Below are 21,822 nucleotides of genomic sequence, written 5' to 3'. Positions count from 1 at the left end.
AAAGAAAGTAACCTGAATGCATCAACTATTTAATACGTTGATTTTACATTTTAGTTAACAGATCCTGTCTTATCGGTGATGGACAAGGATAAAGTTGCCATGCGTCACCACAACATCTAGTAGCCCAATTAGACGAGGACTTAATCGAAAAAAATTACAACTACATTTACTCTGACTATAAGATTATTTCATACTGAAATAGGTGGCGATTTGTAACCATACATCAATATCATCTCGCTAACGGCTCGTTTGCGGTCTATAATTGCTAGAACGTTTTACTGTTAGTATCGCACTTTTCACAGTTCTCGCTATTAATTATGATACTCTCTGTATAACGAAGATGTCACAATGGAAAGTAACAAAAATATTGAACTTCGGCACCGCAGTGTCTTGGAAAGGAGCAAGCCCAGAGGAGAGAAACTGTAACAGCAAAGAATGAAGGTAGTGTGTGGAAAGCAAATACCACAATACGGCATGTAAATATAGTTATCTTGCTACAGCATTGGCCAGGAATAAGGAGGAGGATTGTGGAGACAGAAAAAGATTAGGTTAAGTAATACCAAAGAGACTACAACATCATCTATCGATACAGGTACATCGATAACATAATATGCATAGTAGATGAATCTCAGCACAAAATACCACCATTACAGGAATAGACAAACACTGTATACAGATACAAAGTTAACAGTACACGAAGAACAAGAAAATCCAACCATAAGAGAAGACAATAGCCGCCACATCTGTGACAACAGAGAAAACCCAAACCAGAACACTGTCATAAATGCAACCTCGAAACACCAGCAGAATCGCAAACAAGCTGCAGTCAGATACATGTTAAACAGACTTTACAGGATTGCTCTAACCACTTGTGATAAGTGGATACAAAGAAACATTAATGCGCAAACTGAACAGAAAAATAAGACACACAAGATAAAATATACAAAGCACGCCTACACGTACATGCAGCACAATCATAAGAAAATGGCATACGGTGACCTACCATTATATTCGACATATGAAACACGTGATATATTTAAAAAAGACAGACCATAAACATTGTCTACAAAACAAATAATTCAATACAGGAAAACATTTCGAAACCACCCAAACCAAAATCAAACATTGACAGTCTGTCATCTATCAGATCAATTACATTAACTAAATTGCTAGCCGCGCGGTCTGGGGCGTCTTGGCACGGGTCGCGCGGCTTCCTCCGTCGGAGGTTCGAGTCCTCCCTCGGGCATGGGTGTGTGTGTTGTCCTTGGCGTAAGTTAGTTTAAGTTAGATTAAGTAGTGTCTAAGCTTAGGGACAGATGACTTCAACAGTTTGGTTCCATAGGAATCCACAAAACTAAATTGGAATCCATTGGTTGCTTGTGCGCACACCCACCGTTGAATATTCAAATTTAAAGACAGAAAGCACTCAGTCGCAAAAATCATAATATATTGCAGATCTAGATTTCGACTACAACGTCATCTTCATTGGTGCATTACGGGAACAGAATTGTGGCGTATGACACTAGCCTTTACATTGCAGAAATAAAACGAAAGGGCTCTGACATGTTGGTATTATGCCGACACTATATCGTCGCAGTTTTAGGTGAAGAGTGTTTTGAACTGTTCTGTGTCGTCCAATTTGCATTGTGTTGAGGGTTCATTGTTTCTTTTTTTTGTTTTTTAGTTTTGAAGTGAGTGAAGAGCCTGATCCTGGAGCATAAAAGGATTCGAATGCGACTCTCACCACATCAAAAGTAATCAGCGGTCCCGACGACCGCTACGTTAGTTCTGCTTTCGTGGAAGCACAGTACGTGGACGTAGGATGGCAGCCCTTCCAGAGGGAGGCGGTGCTTATTCCCCCATCCCGGTCCTCTCCCCGCCGACTGCCAGAATATATTGTCCGAATACTATCTGTATGACTTTTCTGGTAATGCACCGACGATCACCAGTATAGTCTAAATCTAGATTTGCAATAAATTAGGAATGTTTGCGATTGACTGTGTCCTCCTTTAAATTTGAAAATCTACAATGTTATGACTGGCAGGATATCTGACATGAGATACAAAGAGCACATCAGGGCATGGAAATACAGTACAAACCGCTCATTCTTTGCAGACCATCTTAGGAATACAGAATAGAAAAAGATAAGAGCATCATAAAAATCAGCCTCGCGTGGATCTGCACGGAGATAGCTTGTCCTCCGATGTGTGATGGAGTTCGCAGCAGTTAATGCTTTGCCTCCCATGCATGCCGATGTAACGCGTCTTCACATGTAGATTGTCTTCTTGGGTGTCTCCTCAGCACAGTTCTGCAGTGCTAGCTAGGCAGCGAGCAGGTGTGGCCAGCGGGTGGTGACGCTGCGCGGCAGTTTGCGGCCCAGTGTCCGGATTTGGGCGTTGTGTGACCGACCAGCACGTTCGTAAAAGGTGCGGGCGGTCGCCTGGAAGAGGTCACGGAGCAGAGGTATTTCCGCGATGTCGTGAAGATGAGCGGTGGGGAAATCGTAAGGCAGGTGTAAGGCCAGGCGAAGGATGCGATTCTGCAGTGTCTCCAGCTTAGCGATAGCTAACACCTCTTCATTTTTGAAGCGAACATCCACATATACAAAGCATTAACACGCACTGAACAGTAAGTAAAATCACACTTCAATATGTTTTGTAACGAACTGTGTTAGCTTTCAATAAAACGAAACGCATTTGGTAACAAAAGTATGCATTTCCTTTTAGATGCACAGACGCATTCGAAATACCTTCAATAATTATGTACAACAGATTATCGGTGACGTTGGTTGCACTAGGTATGCGGAAACAGATTAACTTAGCACACCACAGGTTGTAAGTAGGTGGTAGGCTGTTTATGTTTTCTTATTGGCAACGTTACGTAGCGCTCTGTATGAAAATCACTGGCTGTGCTGTGTGCAGTCTGTGGCTAGTTTGCATTGTTGTCTGCCATTGTAGTGTTGGGCAGCTGGATGTGAACAGCGCGTAGCGTTGCGCAGTTGGAGGCGAGCCGCCAGCAGTGGTGGATGTGGGGAGAGAGATGGCGGAGTTTTGAAATTTGTAAGACTGGATATCATGAACTGCTATATATATTATGACTATTAAGGTAAATACATTGTTTGTTCTCTATCAAAATCTTTCATTTGCTAGGTATGCCTATCAGTAGTTAGTGCCTTCCGTAGTTTGAATCTTTTATTTAGCTGGCAGTAGTGGCGCTCGCTGTATTGCAGTAGTTCGAGTAACGAAGATTTTTGTGAGGTAAGTGATTTGTAAAAGGTGTAGGTTGAGATGGAAGACGGTGTGTAAAGCAGCCGAAAGGGTGACGACCTTGGAACGTGATGTTGTGTCGCTCGCGGGATGCTACGTATGTTTACTCCGGCTTGGAGCGCGGCGACTGCAGCTGCCTGGGATGCCCGGACGTGCGCGGTATGCAATATTAGGCGCGCGCTGCGGCGCTCGCATACTCACAAACCGAATGCTCGCCCGACGACTGGTCTAATTGCCAAACCGCGCCTCGCGCATCCCTATTGTTACCGAGAATGTGCGCTCCCCTGTCGCGGTTATTGGATCGCTCGCTCTAGAGGACGGTCTTATAGAACGTGGAACCTCAGGTATTCACACACATTACAGCGAGTGAATTTCTTACGGTGTCCGTACTCAAATTTTCACTTACGGTTAAAATTTACGAGAAGTACTTCCAGAAAACACGTCAGATGCAGAATAAAAGAGAATGCAACACCGGATTACAAAAGTCTGGTTATCTTTCGAACTAGTTACAATCATCCATCTATTCCACATCTTAATTTGTACAGCCGGCCGCTGTGGCCGGCGGTTCTAGGCGCTTCAGTCCGCAACCACGCTGCTGCTGCCGTCGCAGGTTCGAATCCTGCCTCGGACATGGATGGTTGTGATGTCCTTAGGTTGGTTAGGTTAAGGGGCTGATGACCTCAGGTGTTAAGTCCCATAGTTCTTAGAGCCATTTGAACCATTTTTAATTTGTACACTTCAAATGTCTCAGTGTCGGATCAGCATCTCGAAACAAAGTTTTCGACAAGTGGCAAGAGGCATGGAGGCGAATTAAATGCCGCCGTTTTGAAGCAAATTTCGTTTATTTTTTAACGGAGTTATCATATTCATTATTCTAAAGGCATTCGAAGGGTCTCGAAAAGAGATCTACAGGCTGGTCAAGAACAGTCTGAAAACTTGTAAAGCTGTTGCAGGGTAGGCCGCGCGGGATTAGCCGAGCGGTCTGAGGCGCTGCAGTCGTGGACTGCGCGACTGGTCCCGGCGGGGGTTCGAGTCTTCCCTCGGGCATGTGTATGTGTGTGTTTGCCCTTAGGATAATTTAGGTTAAGTAGTGTGTAAGCTTAGGGACTTATGACCTTAGCAATTAAATCCCATAAGGTTTCACACACATTTGAACATTTGTTGCAGGGTAGGGTGTGCTGAGAAATAATTGTCCAGAAAAAAATTCGACTTCTTGCGCTGTTTTCGAGTTCATTGGCTTTGAAGTTAGCAAATGAGGCCGTTGCTGCCGCAACTTCAAGCGGCCCTGCGGATACAATTAGTGTCAGTTGTACTCATAGCGTAGATGATAGCGCACGAGACTACTCAACCTCTGGCTCTGGTTCGATCCTTACTACAGTCCCATGTCCAATTTTTGTACGGCTCCTTTGTTCGGTTTTAGGAAATAAAACCAAGCACACGTTTGGCTACACCGTCCCTGGCAGGCAGCTTGAACTTTCACGCGCAACAGCCTTACTGGCTAAATTAAATGACAGTTAACTCAGAAACGGCGCAAAGTATCAAATTTTTTTCCTGAACAGTTATTTCTCAGGCCTACCTTCCCTGCAACACCCTTACAAGTTTTTTTCAGACTCTTTCTGACCACCCTGTAAATTAATACGTCACAGTTTTCTGTAAAACCTATCGCAGATGGGCAGGAAATGTAATACATGAGTAGCTCAAGGATGCTGAGCCGGAGGAACGCCCACAATGTTTGCTTCACAATAAGGGTGAAGCTGCGCTGATATGGGAGACTTCAGATTACTTTCAGCGAATTATCCAGCCGTTTTTGTAGAAAGTTTCACTTCAAGGAGCCTGCCTTCTTTCGGGTACCATAAAAATACATAATTTCACTCAGAAAACATCGATGTTTCAACACCTCAATTTACCAAAATGTTTAGATTGTTAACCATACAGTAGAAAATGGTATTCTTCATGTACAACTTAAAAACTTTGTGTGTTTCTCAAGCTTTAAGCGTGTCCAAATTGCCTATCCGGCTCTCTATGGTCTCTTACATATTTATTAGTTTACTCATCTTGAGTAGTAAGGGGCGATCTGTAATAATTAATTGAGAGAACGTTAACTTCTTAGCCCACATCACCTGTAAACTATCTTTGTTGACGATTACCGGTTTCGGTAAGCATGGTTACCATCTTCAAATCTTGATAAAAGGTTTTTATATGTTATATGTCTTCTATACCAGCTGTGCAAGTGCTCTTTCTAAATCATTGCCTTACATACCTGGCAATGGTGGTGGTGGTGGTGGTCGTGGTAGTGGTGGTTCCTATGGGAGCAAACTGCTGAGATCATCGGTCCCTACGCTCACACACTACTTAATCTAAATTACACTAACTTACGCTAAGGACAATACACACACCCATGGCCGAGAGAGGGCTCAACCTCCGACAGGGAAGTCGCGCGAACCGTGGCAAGACGCCCAAGACCGCGCGGCTACCCCGCGCATCCGTGGCAGTGATTTAGAAAAACTACTCGCACAGCTGGTGTAGGAGACATGTAAAAACTTTTTATCGCGATCTAAAGATGGTAGCCATCCTTACTGAAACCATTAATCTATGATAAAAGTCGTTTGCAAGTGATCTTGGCTAAGAAGTTCACCTTTTTAAATATTTGTTTACCTAACATCAAAACACTGTGAGATCCTCTTTTTGTCCTCAGAACATGGATGCGATTGTCCTGTTCTGTCTGTAACAATAACACTTTGTAGTGCTTCATTTATCCTTTGGAGTGTAATAGAATGCAAGCATACAATTTTTCGATATCCTTGTTATGATCTGGCAACGGCCTTGCCGCAGTGGATACACCGGTTCCCGTCAGATCACCGAAGTTAAGCGTTGTCGGGCGTGGCCGTCGCTTAGATGGGTGACCATCCGGGCCGCCATGCGCTGTTGCCATTTTTCGGAGTGCAGTCAGCCTCGTGATGCCAATTGAGGAGCTACTCGACCGAATAGTAGCTGCTCCGATCATAACGACCGGGAAAGCGGTGTGACGACCGGGAGAGCAGTGTGCTGAGCACACGCCCCTCCTATCCGCTTCCTCAGCTGAGGATGACACGGCGATCGATTGCTCCCGATCAGCCACTTGTGGCCTTCAGACGGAGTGATTGTTATGATCTGTACTGGAGTACGGCGTTAATCTGCGGCGTCCTCACCAGGTTGGAGTGTCATCTACAAGAAAAGGCCGTTAATCATAGACCTCTTTCGCTCGCGGTAGAGTAACACACATGCTAAATAGCTGAATCTAGCAGACAGTTCATGGAATCTATCCAACATAATTCGAAAAACTAATCAGACACTACAAGAACGAACTGTCAGAGACGAATGTGTAAATATTCGTCAGTTGACTACATACTGCTGTTGTATTGAAGGCGAAGATGCAATTAGGCTAATACGAGCTTGTACACAGAAACATTAATCGAGGCCCCCTCTGTCAGTAGAACACAGAAAAACCTTTATGCATGATAGTATAACAGGTATCCTCTGTCCCACACTTTACAGTGGTTTGTTGAGCGTAGATGTAGATGCCGGATGTAATGAGCTATTTTTATGCGACAACTTCCGGAATTAAGGCGGCTCTGGAAGAACAGAGTCTGCCTTAGTGGCAGCGTGTCTGACAGCTATGCGGAGGGCCCGAGTTTAATTTCCGGTCCTGCCAGGGACTCTTCCGTGGTTAGAAGTCTGGAACGGGATACAATCAGCCTCGTGATGTTACTTGAAGAGCTACTTGAGTACAAAGTCAAAAAAGCCGTCAACGGCCAGGAGAGTGGTGTACTGACCCCACGCCCATTCGTTCCGCATCCAGTGACGCCACTGTCACAGGATGGCACGGCGGTCGATCGGTCCCGGTTGACTGGTAGGAAGAATTTTAAGGAAATGTGACTCACCCATGAAAGAAATGGCTTGGAAGGACCTTTTTCGATCGAATCTATTGTCCATCAGTCTGGGACTCTTACCTGGTAGGACTGATAGAAAAGATAGAGAAGATCCAACGAAGAGCGGCGCTTTTCGTCACGGGATCGTTTAGTCGGCGCGAGAGCGTTGCAGAGATGATCAACAAACTCGAGTGGCAGACGCCGCAAGAGAGGCGCTGTGCATCACGGAGAGGTTTCCTACTGAAATGTCGGGAGAGTACGTTCCGAGGAGAAACGACTACGATGAAAAAATTACAGAAATCAGAGCTAATATAGAGGCTTTCTGACAATCATTCTTCCCATGCGCTATTCGAGAGTGGAACAGGAAAGGGGTGATCATTTAGTGGTACAGTAAGTACCCTCAGCCACACACCGTCAGGTGGCTTGCGGTATACTGATGTAGATGTAAGCCTATCCATGGCAGAACGCGTAGCTTTGCTTCGGAGAAACGACACGTAAATGTTTCAGCGTCTCGTAGCAACGACTTTATTCGGATAAAAACCAAACCACGAGTCAGAATTTTTGTGTCAGGGTGATACATCACGCCAGTACTATGGCAACAATACTGGAATGATCACAATCGCTCAAGTCTCACTGCCAGATTCGTCTCGAGCAATAGTTCCTGTTGCAGTTCAGTGTGGTGCTTCATGCAGAAGTTGATTTAGAATTCGGTTTTGGGTTTTGGGAGCGGGGGGGGGGGGGGGGGCACCGTTTATTATTGTCTCCCCATTCTGTGTAATATGTCGTCATACCTACATTTTAACGTGCCAAAGATGCCTAGGGTGTTAGTAATAACAACAATAGCATTATATAAGATATTTTAATATAGTATATGAAACTGATTTAAGAACTATAATGTAAAAAAAAAAAAACTTTCACTACTTTGACGTTACAATTTAACACTTTGGAATCGAAGTGGACACTCACCATTATCACTATTTCAGTTTGCACTAAGATTGTGACGTAGGTCTGTGGACAAATGCTATGTCATTCCGTAAATGAAGGAATGCTATTTTTACCAGTCTTTTCCGCCCACGTTCGGGAATTTTTTCAGCGGAAAGTCCATTACGTTCTGCCTTGCATTATCATCTTCCCGTGGTTTGCCAGCTCTACATCTACATACATACTCCGCAATCCACCATACGGTGCGTGGCGGAGGGTACCTCGTTCCCCAACTAGCATCTTCTCTCCCTGTTCCACTCCCAAACAGAACGAGGGAAAAACGACTGCCTATATGCCTCTGTACGAGCCCTAATCTCTCTTATCTTATCTTTGTGGTCTTCCCGCGAAATATAAGTTGGCGGCAGTAAAATTGTACTGCAGTCAGCCTCCAATGCTGGTTCTCTAAAGTTCCTCAGTAGCGATTCACGAAAAGAACGCCTCCTTTCCTCTAGAGACTCCCACCCGAGTTCCTGAAGCATTTTCGTAACACTCGCGTGATGACCAAACCTACCAGTAACAAATCTAGCAGCCCGCCTCTGAATTGCTTCTATGTCCTTCCTCAATCCGACCCGATAGGGATCCCAAACGCTCGAGCAGTACTGAAGAATAGGTCGTTTTAGTGTTTTATAAGCGGCCTCCTTTACAGATGAACCACATCTTTCCAAAATTCTACCAATGAACCGAAGACGACTACCCGCCTTCCCCACAACTGCCATTACATGCTCGTCCCATTTCATATCGCTCTGCAATGTTACGCCCAAATATTTAATCGACGTGACTGTGTCAAGCGCTACACTACTAATGGAGTATTCAGACATTACAGGATTCTTTTTCCTGTTCATCTGCATTAATTTACATTTATCTATATTTAGAGTTAGCTGCCACTCTTTACACCAATCACAAATCCTGTCCAAGTCATCTTGTATCCTCCTACATTCACTCAACCTCGACACCTTCCCGTACACCACAGCATCATCAGCAAACAGACGTACATTGCTATCCACCCTATCCAAAAGATCATTTATGTAGATAGAAAACAACAGCGGACCGACCATACTTCCCTGGGGCACTCCAGATGATACCCTCACCCCACCACTCACCATCGAGGACAACGTACTGGGTTCTATTACTAACTGTGGTCTCGCGAACGTGTCGGATTTTTTACTGACAGCAGTTACTGTCAGCTTATGAATGGTGCAGATTCTCTGGCTGGAATGTTTTCTGCAGGGCATCCACACGGGCAAGCCCTCTCATAACCAGCTTACAAGTCTCCACTGTTAAACAGAGCTTGTAATGTCTTAGAATTCATGTTTTTAAATACAGATGTTCTTTGGGGTGTAGGGGGCATTTCTCCCATGAACAGTGCCAGCCCCCACCGTCTCCCCATCATTGGATCCCCGGCTGCTATCATGTCGGAACGAAAGACAAGGGTCACGTCAGGCGAACTGAGCAAGCGAGTTGGAGGAGTGCGTTAAATATTCAGGTAGTCGGAAACTGTGGGGAAGGGAAGGCCGCAGCGCGTCCTCCCTGGGGCGATAGAGTGGAAGCTGAGGTGTAGGCGGTGGGAGAGCTCCAGAGCGCCTGGCCGTGTTACGTGCCTCCCCGGGGACTGGCCGCTCCTGTCCGGAGTTCGCGGACGACCGGCCCGGCTCCTCAGCGCTACACAGATCCTCACTCACCACATGACACGCTGCCAACATTTGCTGCGCCTCTTCCCTCTGCTGCCGGGCCCACCTGTTCTAGGTAAGGGCAGTGCTCCTCAAGACCGTTCTGTTGACCTAACGGATAATGAATATGTATGAGACAATTGGCATCAGTTAACAACTTCTCGCGACTGCACTAACATCAGGCTGCGGCGGATGGAGCATGTGTAGGGAGTATCTTAATACCCAAGACCACCTACACCATCGAGTGGAAGATAGCTACAGACAAAGTTCTATAGATCTATGTTAACTAAGCCATTCGTCTCAACCTTTCGACTCACTTGTAAGTCGTCGCTACAGTTCTTCAGACGCGCGGTGTAGCCGTGCGGTCTAAGGCGTCTTGCCACGGGTCTCGCGGCTTCCCCCGTCGGAGGTTCGAGTCCTCCCTCGGCCATGGGTGTGTGTGTCTTGTCCTTAGCGTAAGTTGGTTTAAGTTAGATTAAATAGTGTGTAAGCTTAGAGACCGATGACTTCAGCAGTTGCGTCCCATAAGACCTTACTACAAATTTCCAAATTTTTTACAGATCTTCATACGAGGTGCAATGGGGCAAAGAGCCAGCGACAGGCACATCGAGCCTGCGAGTTCCCATTGGGCTCGCAAGACTCGTGAGATTCGTTGACGCTCGAGTACCGTTTGTCACAGTGTCATGACGACGGAGGAGGACTTTCTACCAAAATTAACGGGCGGGACGTAGATTCTACTGGAACCCTCCGAAAAAACCAGGGTAGTTACAGCTGGGATAATTTCAAACTAGTCGTTTAATTTTATTAGGACTCTGGGTCATTTAATGAACAATGGCTGAGGTACTCCGGGTCTGGGAGACGGGTAGGCGAGGCTACCGCGGATCGAATCTGCCTCGCGGATTAATGATCAGGGCTAGTGAGCTAATCAGCCTGGACTTGTTTTTTAGGCGGCTTCCCACATCCAACTAAGTAAATAATGGACTTGGTTCAAATGGCTATAAGCACTATGGGACTTAACATCTGAGGTCATCAGCCTCCTAGACTTAGTGCTACTTAAAAGTAACTAACCTAAGGACATCACACACATCTATGCCCGAGGCAGGGTTCGAATCTGCGACCGTAGCAGCAGCGCGGTTGCGGACTGATGCGCCTAGAACCGCTCGGCTACAACGGCCTCACTTACACGCAACGCAAACATGCAGAAAACATTCTCACACGTGAACACAGGTTTACTTGAGACGCACACGGATACAGGGATGGGGGGGCTACACTGATTTCGTCCAGAGAGAGAGAGAGAGACAGTGAGGCGGTCATGGGCGGGAGGGGGGGGGGGGGGGGGCGGCTGATCGCCGGGAAGTACAGCCGGCAACGGCACCCACTAAGGCAAAAGAAGACGAAGAATGTCACATGAACGAGATGTCGAGGCAATATTATTGCATTTTCCTGAATGAGACGAATGAACTGAGAGTGCCCAAGTGTATTTTCACACCTCTTTTAAGTTCTCAAAAGTAGCGTGAAAAAATTACGAATATTAATGATTTTAATTTCGTTCACCGTAAGTTATCTCTGTTCTATGTAAAGCTAAAAATCTCAATTAAGAAGGTTTGGAGACATCACCAGACATCGCGTTAAAAGAAAGGGTAACACAAAATAAATTTTGATAACGGATTTAGAAAAAGGTTTCCTTTGGTTTCAGTGAACTATTCCAATACCATTTCTTATTTACCAAAGCAACTGTTCATCACATATCACCTTGGAACCATCATCGGAATGACGTAATCAACATAATGTTACCGTCTTTGTTTTTTTCTTACCCTCTAGTTTCGAAAACTTTGCCTCATTATTTCGAAGTGGTAAGAAAACGAGATATGAGCTGCGTTCGAATACCATATATTTATTAATACTACTTTTAATTTCAGACAGTGACTCAAAATGATACTTGTAGGCCTGTATATTACGTTCAGTGCTAAAGGTAGGGATGCGAAGCATAATAACACGCCACATCTTAAAGAATATTACGTTTGACGTCATTAGAGACGGAGCAGAAGCTCGGATTGTGTCAAGAATGGGGAAGGAAATCGACCGTGCCCTTTTAAGGATCATCCAGAAATTGGTCAAGAGCGATTTAGGCAAATCACGAAAAATCTAAACCTGTATGGTCAGACACAAGTTCAAACTGCCGTCCTCAAGAATGCGAATCCAGTGTGCTAACCACTGCGCCACCTCGGTTCGTCAACAGCTAACGGAAACTTAAGTGTGATTACAGCGGACAAACATTCTACTTCTGGGTATATGCTCAAACACGAAGAGTGCGGCTGTGTTCTCATACTACGATGATTGCAAACAAGATGGAGAGAACATGCAAATATCAAAATACAGTGTGTATCGAAAAGACTCATCCGATTTTTTTTAAAAAAAAAAAAAAAAAAAAAAAAAAACATAACCATAATGCTATTTTAGATATGTGTGTGAACAAACGTACTGTTGGAAAGAGCAAACTCTCGAGTTTCACATGATTCCCGATAGGTAGCAGCAGTGTGCGTGCTCTTCAGTTCTAGTAAAAATGGTGTCGGGACAACGGAAAGCGTTTAGTGTTCTACGTTTTGCGCAGAGCAGGCCAGTGATAACTGTTCATCGTGATTTTCGTACCAGCTACGGCGTGGGTCCTTCTACAGGACAGAGTATTAGACGATGGGATGACCAGTTCCGAGAAATAGGTTTTTTATGTAAAGGCAAATCGGTGAGCCGCCCCGAGTGTCCGACACAGACATCCGCCAGCGTTTCACAAGCAGTTCGCAGAAATCCGTTCGCCGTGCAGCTCGACAGCTCAACATGCCCCCGATGTCCATCTGCCGTGTGCTGCGTCGACGTTTACACATGCAACCATTCAAAATTCAGGTACTGCTAGCTCTTGGTGAAGTTGACAAGTAACAACGTGCAGAGATCTGTAATTTCGTACTTGGCAAGATGGAAGACGACATGTTTCTTCCACGCTTAGCGTTTAGTGACGAAGACACATTCCATTTAAATGGAAAGGTGAACCATCATAATGTGAGAATATGGGGTACGGAAGAACCACATGAAGTTATACAATATGATGGGGAATATCCAAAATTTCATGTGCTTTGTGCAGTTTCACGGGAAAAGGTGTATGGTCCGTTTTTCTTTGCCGAGAGCACTGTTACAGGAAGAACATATCACGATATGCTTGAGAACTTTCTTTTCCCACAGTTGGAGACTGATTCGAACAGCTTCATTTACCAACAGGATGGGGCACCGCCACACTGGCATCAGGAAGTGTGGAAATTTTTGAATCAAAGGATTACTGAACGGTGGATCGGTCGCACTTGACCAAATGGTTCAGCCTTACATTACTGGTCTCCAAGGTCACCGGACCTGTCTGTGTGTGATTATTTCTTGTAGGGTTTTATAAAGGACTCTGTTTATGTGGCTATATTACCAGCAACAGTGAATGAACTGAGACGTCGTACAACAGCAGTTGTGGAAGCTGTAACTCAAGACATGCTCGCTGCAGTGTGGGAACAGTTTGAATACCGCATTGACACACGACGTGCATCTCAAGGGGGCATATTGAACACCTATGAAAAGGTAGGAAAATTTTTTTTTGAGTTTCCCATTCATCAAAAAACAAAACTCATTGTATATGTTTATTAGTTTCAGAAATACAGACGTGCCAGACTCTTTTTTATACACCCTGTATTATGATGACGAAATACCGTATTAATTAAAAGTATACTTATAATGCGTGTAATTTCTATTTCAAGCCATTCATTATCAGGCTTGGCCGATTTCGCCTCCGCTCCGAGTACGCTAGAGTCGCCTCACTCATGGACTGGAGCCACAAGTTTTTCTTTTTCCCTCAATTTATTCTTTTTTGGGCCGTGCAAATTCAGCCATCTTAATGCTATAATGCCCGATATGACGATACGAACATAAGGATACCACAACACCCAGTCCCCGAGCGGAGAAGAGGCCTGACGCGGCCGGGAATCGAACCTGGGCCCCCTCGCTTAACAATCCGTCTCGCTGACCACGCAGCTACCAAAGCAGACATGCCACGACTTATTTTTGCTGTCCACTCTCCAGGAACTGCCAAGGTTACGCGTAACGAGCGAATTTGTGGCGCGCGCTGACCCTCTCTAAGCATTAACGTATCTCATTACACTTCATTTGCGCCAGGCTTCTGTTTTATAAGCACACTTCTCCGTGTAGCCGTGGAAGAAATTTTCGTGAGTAGTATTTGACCAGCTGAGGCAGAGTAGTGGTGGCACAGAGTTCCTGTTCTCCGACCTTGGTTTAATTCCACCATTGACCCTCCGAGGGTCTTCATGCCCAACGCTACAATCTTTTCGTGTTGCAACCTTCTTTAGACAACAGCATCGTTTGCGAACGACCTTGTGGAACTTCTGATGTTATCCACCAGATCACTTATAAACAACTGAAAGCAGTATGACACTTCCCTGGAAGAGTCTCGAAATTATCTTTACATCTGTCGATTTCGTCTCATTAAGAACAACATGTTAAGTTATATCTGCTAGGAAGTCCTGAATCCAGCCACAAATCTGGTCCAATACTCGGGAAGCTCGTATTCTGTTCATTAAACAACAGTGCTGAACTTCGATAATGCCTTCCAGGAGTCAAGGAACACAGCATCAACAAGGCCGCTTTTGTCTCGGACACATTTGATTTCATGGAAGAGTAAAGCGAGTGTTGTGATGGAACGTAGCAAATATTTAAGGAGCACTTAAGTTTAATGTCGGGTGCTGTGGTTACACTCAAAAATGAGGTGAGGGCGGAGCCGGAGTGGAGAGACGGCCAGTCAGGCTGGCTGGCTGGGGAGGAGACACAATAACCCATTGTGAAAGAAATGCGATTTCGCCGACGGTACGACTCCAGACTCTAGGCGTTTTCACAACGAACAATAGCTAGGGTAAACCAACCGCTACCAGAATTTCCAGTAGCGACGTCCAAAGTGAAATTAACCCTGCAGCCACGGAAGAATATAGGTCCATTCAATATAACAGCTTGGGCTGTTCCATTTCCTCCACCGTGTGGTGCCTGACGGAGGGTACCTTGTACAACTACTACTCACTTCTTTTCCTGTTCCACTCGTAAATAAAGCGAGGAAAAAATGACGGTCCACACTACCTAGTGTGCCTAAAAATACCGGAATCCACCAGGAAAAAAAGAAAAAAGAAGCGGAGCGAACTAATCATAGCACTATGTCTGTACTATTTACTACAAAAACTTATTCTTACATTTAAGACATGCAAACAGAGAGAGGACGGTCTCCCACAAAGTCCTGATGGTTCAAATGGCTCTGAGGTCATCAGTCCCCTAGACTTAGAACTACTTAAACCTAACTAACCTAAGGACATCACACACATTCATGCCCGAGGCAGGATTCGAACCTGCTACCGTTGCAGCAACGCGGTACCAGACTGAAGTGTCTAGATCCGCTCGGCCACAACGGCCGGCACAAAGTCCTGATTAACTACTTTTTCAGTGCTGCAGTTACTAGAAAATTGACATTGAAAGTTAATATTTGTACCCATCACTGACTGGCACAAACATTCGTTGCAGACGATACCGCTCGAAAAAGAACACTTCGTCCTGGGCAGGTGCGTAAGACTTCTTCATCTACACTTGTGAACTGGCGGAAAGGTTTGTGTACACTGGAGCACGATGTAGGTGAGATGTTTATCAGTTACCTTCCTCCACTGGCTTTGGTTTTCCCTATCCATGAACAATTCGTGGCCTAGCCGTTTTAGTGGAAATAATTAGTATAAAATATAAGTAACGCTTCCGAAAAGAAAATCAATAACGTATAGTTGTTGGGGTGCGACAACTGGAATGTATTTTCAAACACATTTCGGGCGAGTAGTCGGTCGTCGTTTAATTAATTGCACCATATTGCGACTGGGCACCTGCCAGTCATCTTCAGGTAAGCCATCGACGAAAATTTTAAAATTCAAAACCGTAATAAAACCAGTCTTGTCCTCCCTTAGCTTTGTTCATCCCATGCTTCGAAGATCGTTGTTACTTTGGAAGTTTTATTAAATTCTGCTGATGTTGCACATGTTGTATGATCTACGTTAACTGTACCCATTGTGCAACATGGAACTGAGATGAAGGTAAGAGTATATGTGGGCGACGGTGTGTGTGTGTGTGTGTGTGTGTGTGTGTGTGTGTGTGTGTGTGTGTGTGTCTGCGTGTGTGTGTGTGTGCGTGTGTTTGTGTGTGTGTGTGAAGCGCGTAGCTGAATTCCCTGCTGACGGAATGTGAACGCGCAAGCACAATACAAGAACATTTTCAAAACTCCTAGTGCCTGAGTGAAATTGTATCATAAGTGTGTTCCGAAAAAATTATGTTTACGGGATCTATGCTGATTTTCATGGAGGAGATTTCCTTCTCCAAAAACGCCATAATGAACGAGCATAAAACATGTTCCATAATTCTACAATAAATTAATATCAGCGATTTAGGCCAATAGTTCTATGATCTGTCGTATGGCCGTTCTCGAAAACGGGAATGACTTGTGCTTCCTTTTTCAGTCGCATGGCACCAGAATATTATGGAGATATGGTCCCGCCTTGAGCAAACACAACGACGATACATGTTCCAGTGGGCCCATTTATTTTCAAATAATACGTCGAAATTTGCAAGACAATATATAGGTTAGCAATTGTGGTATTTATATTCATGATATTATTAACATTATATACATTGTAGTATTACATTTTGATGTGGATGTGGGTGTTTGTCATTTGCAATGCAACTGATATGTTGCACCTGTTTGTAATATGCAATTAACCAGGATTTCTTACTACTGAAGTACAAATATTTACCAATATGTGAGGCCTAAAATGATACGGTAGCTTTTTTTCTGGCTTTGATAATGCTGTATTACATCAGTGCTATGATTTTACATTTTGCTGTCAAATACTGATTCATTATTTATAATTAAACTATCCTTTGTTAGGTTTACGTGTTAGCTTCGAAATATGTTGTATGAATTTGTTATTTGTGTGATCCAAATATATGATGAGATCTACATCTACAGATATAATCTGCAAGCCACCGTATGGTGCCTGGCGGAGGGTACCTTGTACAACTAATAGTCACTTCCTTTCCTGTTCCACTCGTAAAGAAAAGCGAGGAAAAAATGACAACCTATGCGCCTCGGTATGAACCCTAATTTCTCATATCTTATCTTCGTGGTCCTTATGCGAAATGTACGTTGGCTGCAGAAGAATCGTTCTGCAGTCAGCTTCAGATGCCGGTTCTCAATAGCGTTCCGCGAAAGGAACGTCGTCTTCCCTCCAGCGATTCTCACTTGAGTTCACGATGCCTCTCCGTAATACTCGCGCGTTGATCGAATCTGCCGGTGACAAATCAAGCAGCCCGTGTCAGCTTCGATGTCTTCCTTTAGTCCGACCTAGTGGGGATTTATAACATTCGAGCAGTAATCATGTATGGGTTGCAGTAATGTCCTGTTCGCGGTCTTCTTTACAGATGAATCACACTTCCCTAAAATTCTCGCAATAAACCGAAGTCGACCATTCGCCGTCCTACTACCGTCCTTATGTGCTCGTTCCATTTCGTATCGCTTCGCAACGTTACGCCCCGGGATTGTTTTCCCTACTCACTATTACAACTCCATGTTACTGAGGGTATCAAAAAATGATGTTTTCCAATTTATAGCGTAATTTTCAGGTGACCGGGAAAACAGTGACTGGTAACAGTAAACTTGTTTCATTAGGTATCAATAACAGTCACGGTAAAGCCTAACCTAAAAAGTCCGCATTTAAAGTACCGGGAAAAATGTCAAATTATTGAGATTTTGAAATTATCGAGTGTCCAATTATCGAGAGTCTGCTGTATCCCACTATGGGGCGATTTTAGTCGGTTTCCTATTGCATTATTACTTTTCCCAGTAACTTTTATTTCGTGCGATGAGTAAAAGAAGGAACCGTATTACTATCTTCCAAGGAGAAGAAATTCCGGATGACCGAATTTTGTATTTCGGCCTTCTCTCTGTCTTTTCTAGTTTCGGTGCCAATAGGATCACAGAGCGACTGATTAGAAGACCTCACTCCGCCTACTTAATTTATATAGGACCAAATATTCTTACAAACTGAGGAGCTGCTTGATTGGGAAGTAGCGGCTCCGGTCTCGTAAACTGACATACGGCCGGGAGAGCGGTGTGCTGACCACATGCCCCTCCATATCCACATCCAGTGACGCCTGTGGTCTGAGGATGACACGGCGGCAGGTTGGTACCATTGGGCCTTCCAAGGGCTGTTCGGAAATATTCTTAAGATTCGACAAAATTTTACTTTCGAATTCGATGGAAGCTTTCCTTACATTCGATGTATGTTACCACTGGGTTTTCTCCTCTCTTCACTCACCACCAACACAACCAGTACATTCTACACAAAATCATCACAGTCATGTTCACAAAGTAGACACACTTAGGACACATCACTAGCACAACATAAATAGAAGATGCGGGTATTTCCAAGAAAGACGGCTTTTCAGGACATCGGACATTTGATGAGGGGTGGCGTTGGTTTTGGAGGAGGAGACCAGACAGCGAGGTCAACGGTCTCATCGGATTAGGGAAGGACGGGGAAGGAAGTCGGCCGTGCCCTTTCAAAGGAACTTTCCCGGCATTTGCTTGGAGTGATTTAGGGAAATCACGAGAAACCCAAATCAGGATGGCCGGACGCGGCATTGAACCGTCGTCCTCCCGAATGCGACGACTTTTCAATTCGGCAGCTAAACTACCCCATAACTAAATTGATTAATCTGAAGTAAAGCACTTCGTTGAACTAATGTGCGTCATAATTGCTTTTAATTTTACAAAATTTATTTATTTTTGACCACAACTAAGTTGATAGCAGTTATTCTTAATTATTGACATGTCTGATACAAAACGATTAAACCCTTTTCATCACACAGTGAGATTAACAGTAAAACACTAATATTTCTGTTCCATCAATGATAATCTGAGGATAACTTTCTTAGGGTTAGATATTTCTCTGACACATACATAACTTTGGAAGACACACTTTTACTTGGCTACATTGGCACATTTCATCAACAGATGTTGCGCATTTGGGCTGTGGCACCTAACATCTCGTGGCTTTCAAGTTGTACAGTTGAGATGGCAGCATTTCTGGACAATGGGCACTGCTGGTATGACGGCTGTGGCCACACAGACCCGACCTCAGGCGTCTCTGAGCTATCACTCTGCTTCATCATCGTCACGTCCTCACTTGTCTCATGTGACCTTGCAGCATACGTTCATGTGTTTCACATCAGGCGTAGCAGAAAAGTGTCCTAAAAGAGGAGTATGCCTCTGGATCTTCTTTTCTCTGACCTTCCGCAAACCTCGCCCTGGGCATGTCCTTATGTTTGATTGTCAGCTTGGATTCTTCGTCTCATCAATCAAATTATTTCAGAGCACCTTTTGTCGCTTTTAAGTAATGACGTTTTTCAAGCTAAAAACTACACATATGGTAACGTTTTTTCTAAAAGGATTACAGATAATGCTGATTTTGCTGAGATCACTTGTGGAATCTACAAATTCCACGTTAAATTGTTTATAACCTGGTCTTCAGACTTGTCCATTGTTCACTATCATGAGCATGCTAACAACTACAAGGAGAGATCTCTCCTGAAAGTACAAGAGGGGACGTGAGAAGGCATCTGGGGCTCCATTGTCTTGCAGCAGGCCTTCTTTGCTGTCTGCAGGGATGCCATTGTACCAACACATCACGCACAATTCGATTCTTATTGCAGTGACAGTTCTCACTGTTTTCAACGTTCTGTTTTACCACCCTCCATTTCACTGAGCCATCAATGTTGCTTCCAAACAAACTTTGTCCTTCCTACCAACAGTAAGCATTCATTGTATTGTGTGTCGTCTTTTGATTGTCGTGAACTCTGTCAGATTACCTAAGAATTACCTACCGGTTTTGCACAAGCAGTGTGTGAGACCGATGGATCAGCATATTGTGCGTGATCTCTTGGGTTCTGCGGATGCTGTACATCAAATTTGCTCCAAGTGGTTCTCACTGCGATACTAATAACAGTTCACACCTACATATTCGGATACGTAATTCTTTGCAAGTTGTTTTTAATGGGTGTAATAATCGGGCTGTAACAAGTCAGCTCTTCTCCTGACGATTATTCCTGCTGATGAAACCGAGACAGACACTGCCGTGTTGCAAATTCGGCACACGTGGATGTGCTGTTATCACAATGACATCGTCGGCGGTATTACCGTTGAATACTGGCGCCAATCCATTCACACAAAAACAAAAGACCCACATTTCCATATTCAGTTGCGGCTCACTATTGAAGAACAGGGGATATATGGCAGATTTACAGAGGTTTTTATGCAATCACGAAACAGAAACAGACCAAAAAACACGATTGTGGCCGCAATAGTGGCTCACGGAGTCTAAATTAAAGGTGAGCTATTGTTCGGCGCAAAGCTCAGGGCTGGATTGTTTCACTGCAGCGCAGGGCGGTGCGGTCTCCAAGCCTGGCCGTACTGACATAAGTCTCCGAACAAATAAAGCCATTTATTACGTGTTTCGGTGAAGTAACACAGGGGTTAGAAATGAACTACAGAAATTGTGCAATTTATAGAGGTGATCATGCGCTTCCACGTACGAAGGGAACATTGTCGTGTGGTAATAAAGCACAGCAGTCGAATTTTCTCGAAAAATATGGAAAACGGTGTATCAGGAACGAATACGGTTACGAGGGAGCGAAAAAAGTAAAGAGCGGGGCAAAAGCAGTTGGGGTGATGGGGCACTTGCTAGCAATAAGATTTCCGTCTAAAAGTCAACAGATCACACTACCGTTCAAAATTTCCTGGCGAACTGCACAAAATGAAACAACAGGTTCTACTAGAACGATAAAGTTCAGTTTGTTACCGACTGTGGGAAATAAAGGTTGTTCTGTACATTGCCAGTTTCTATCACCTTCACTGTACGTTGTTCCTACACTATTTTCAACGGATTATCTAAGCAATATGAACTGACTTCACGTCTAACTGTAGGTGCACAGGTTAGCACAATACATTGTACCAGCTACTGTATCTTATGATACTTACATGCACGCGGACGACATATTCGACTTTCCGTTTTTTAGAGTGGCACTGAAGATTCAGATTCAACATTCAGTATAGTCACTTCAGAACTGATTTCAAGAGGTTGTATCTACCAGTGTTACGCTCAATAGCATTAACGCCAGTAATGAACAAACGACGCCTATTTACAAGAAGTTCAGGCTCAACGGCAATTTTCGGCACGTCCTTCGTTGTTAGCACATTTGTAATTCCTACTTTCATCTGTGGGCAATATACTAACAAACTTCAGCCCGATGCCGCCCTCTTTATGATAGTCTTATAGCAAAATGAACTTGGTATATTCATCTTGAGGTTGGCCGGCCGTTGTGGGCGAGCGGTTCTAGGCGCTTCAGTCCGGAACCGCGCTGTTGCTACGGTCGCACGTTCGAATCCTGCCTCGGGCATGGATGTGTGTGATGTCCGTAAGTTAGTTAGGTTTAAGTAGTGGGGACCGGTGACCTCAGATGTTAAGTCCCATAGTGCTTAGAGCCATTTGAACCAACATCTTGAGGTTGAAACTCTCTCTCTCTCTTGCACACACACACACACACACACACACACACACACACACAATCTTCTTCGTAGAATTAGTTAATGTTAGGGCTAACCATAACGTTCCCAGTCGTAAAATTTAGAAGTAAATAACTTTTCAATATTAAGTTGTATGCGGTTGCAGATGAGAAACTGTGAAAGAAAACAAGTGGAATAAAAAAAACATAAAAACAGGAAAACCACAGCATGTGGTAACAAGGTATATATACAAAACTTTGTTCTTCAAATTTTTAAATACCGTCGTAAAAATTCAAATTTATGTTTGTACAAACGGTAGAGAG

At 44.2% G+C, this 21,822-nt stretch overlaps 1 protein-coding gene and 1 pseudogene across 1 annotated transcript in view; one reads left to right on the top strand and one right to left on the bottom strand.

Annotated features, from left to right (window-relative positions):
- Positions 1 to 21,822, bottom strand: part of LOC126481519 (tyrosine-protein phosphatase non-receptor type 13-like) — a 450,882-nt gene that overhangs the window by 310,910 nt on the left and 118,150 nt on the right. The gene's annotated exons all lie outside the window — the stretch shown is intronic.
- LOC126420067 (5S ribosomal RNA) lies at positions 6,080 to 6,197 on the top strand (annotated as a pseudogene).

Source organism: Schistocerca serialis, chromosome 1 (genome assembly GCF_023864345.2).
Source record: "Schistocerca serialis cubense isolate TAMUIC-IGC-003099 chromosome 1, iqSchSeri2.2, whole genome shotgun sequence".
In the NCBI taxonomy this organism is placed as follows: Eukaryota; Metazoa; Arthropoda; class Insecta; order Orthoptera; family Acrididae; genus Schistocerca; species Schistocerca serialis.
Note: the sequence above shows the minus strand (reverse complement) of the source record. Positions and strands in the feature narration are given on the sequence as shown.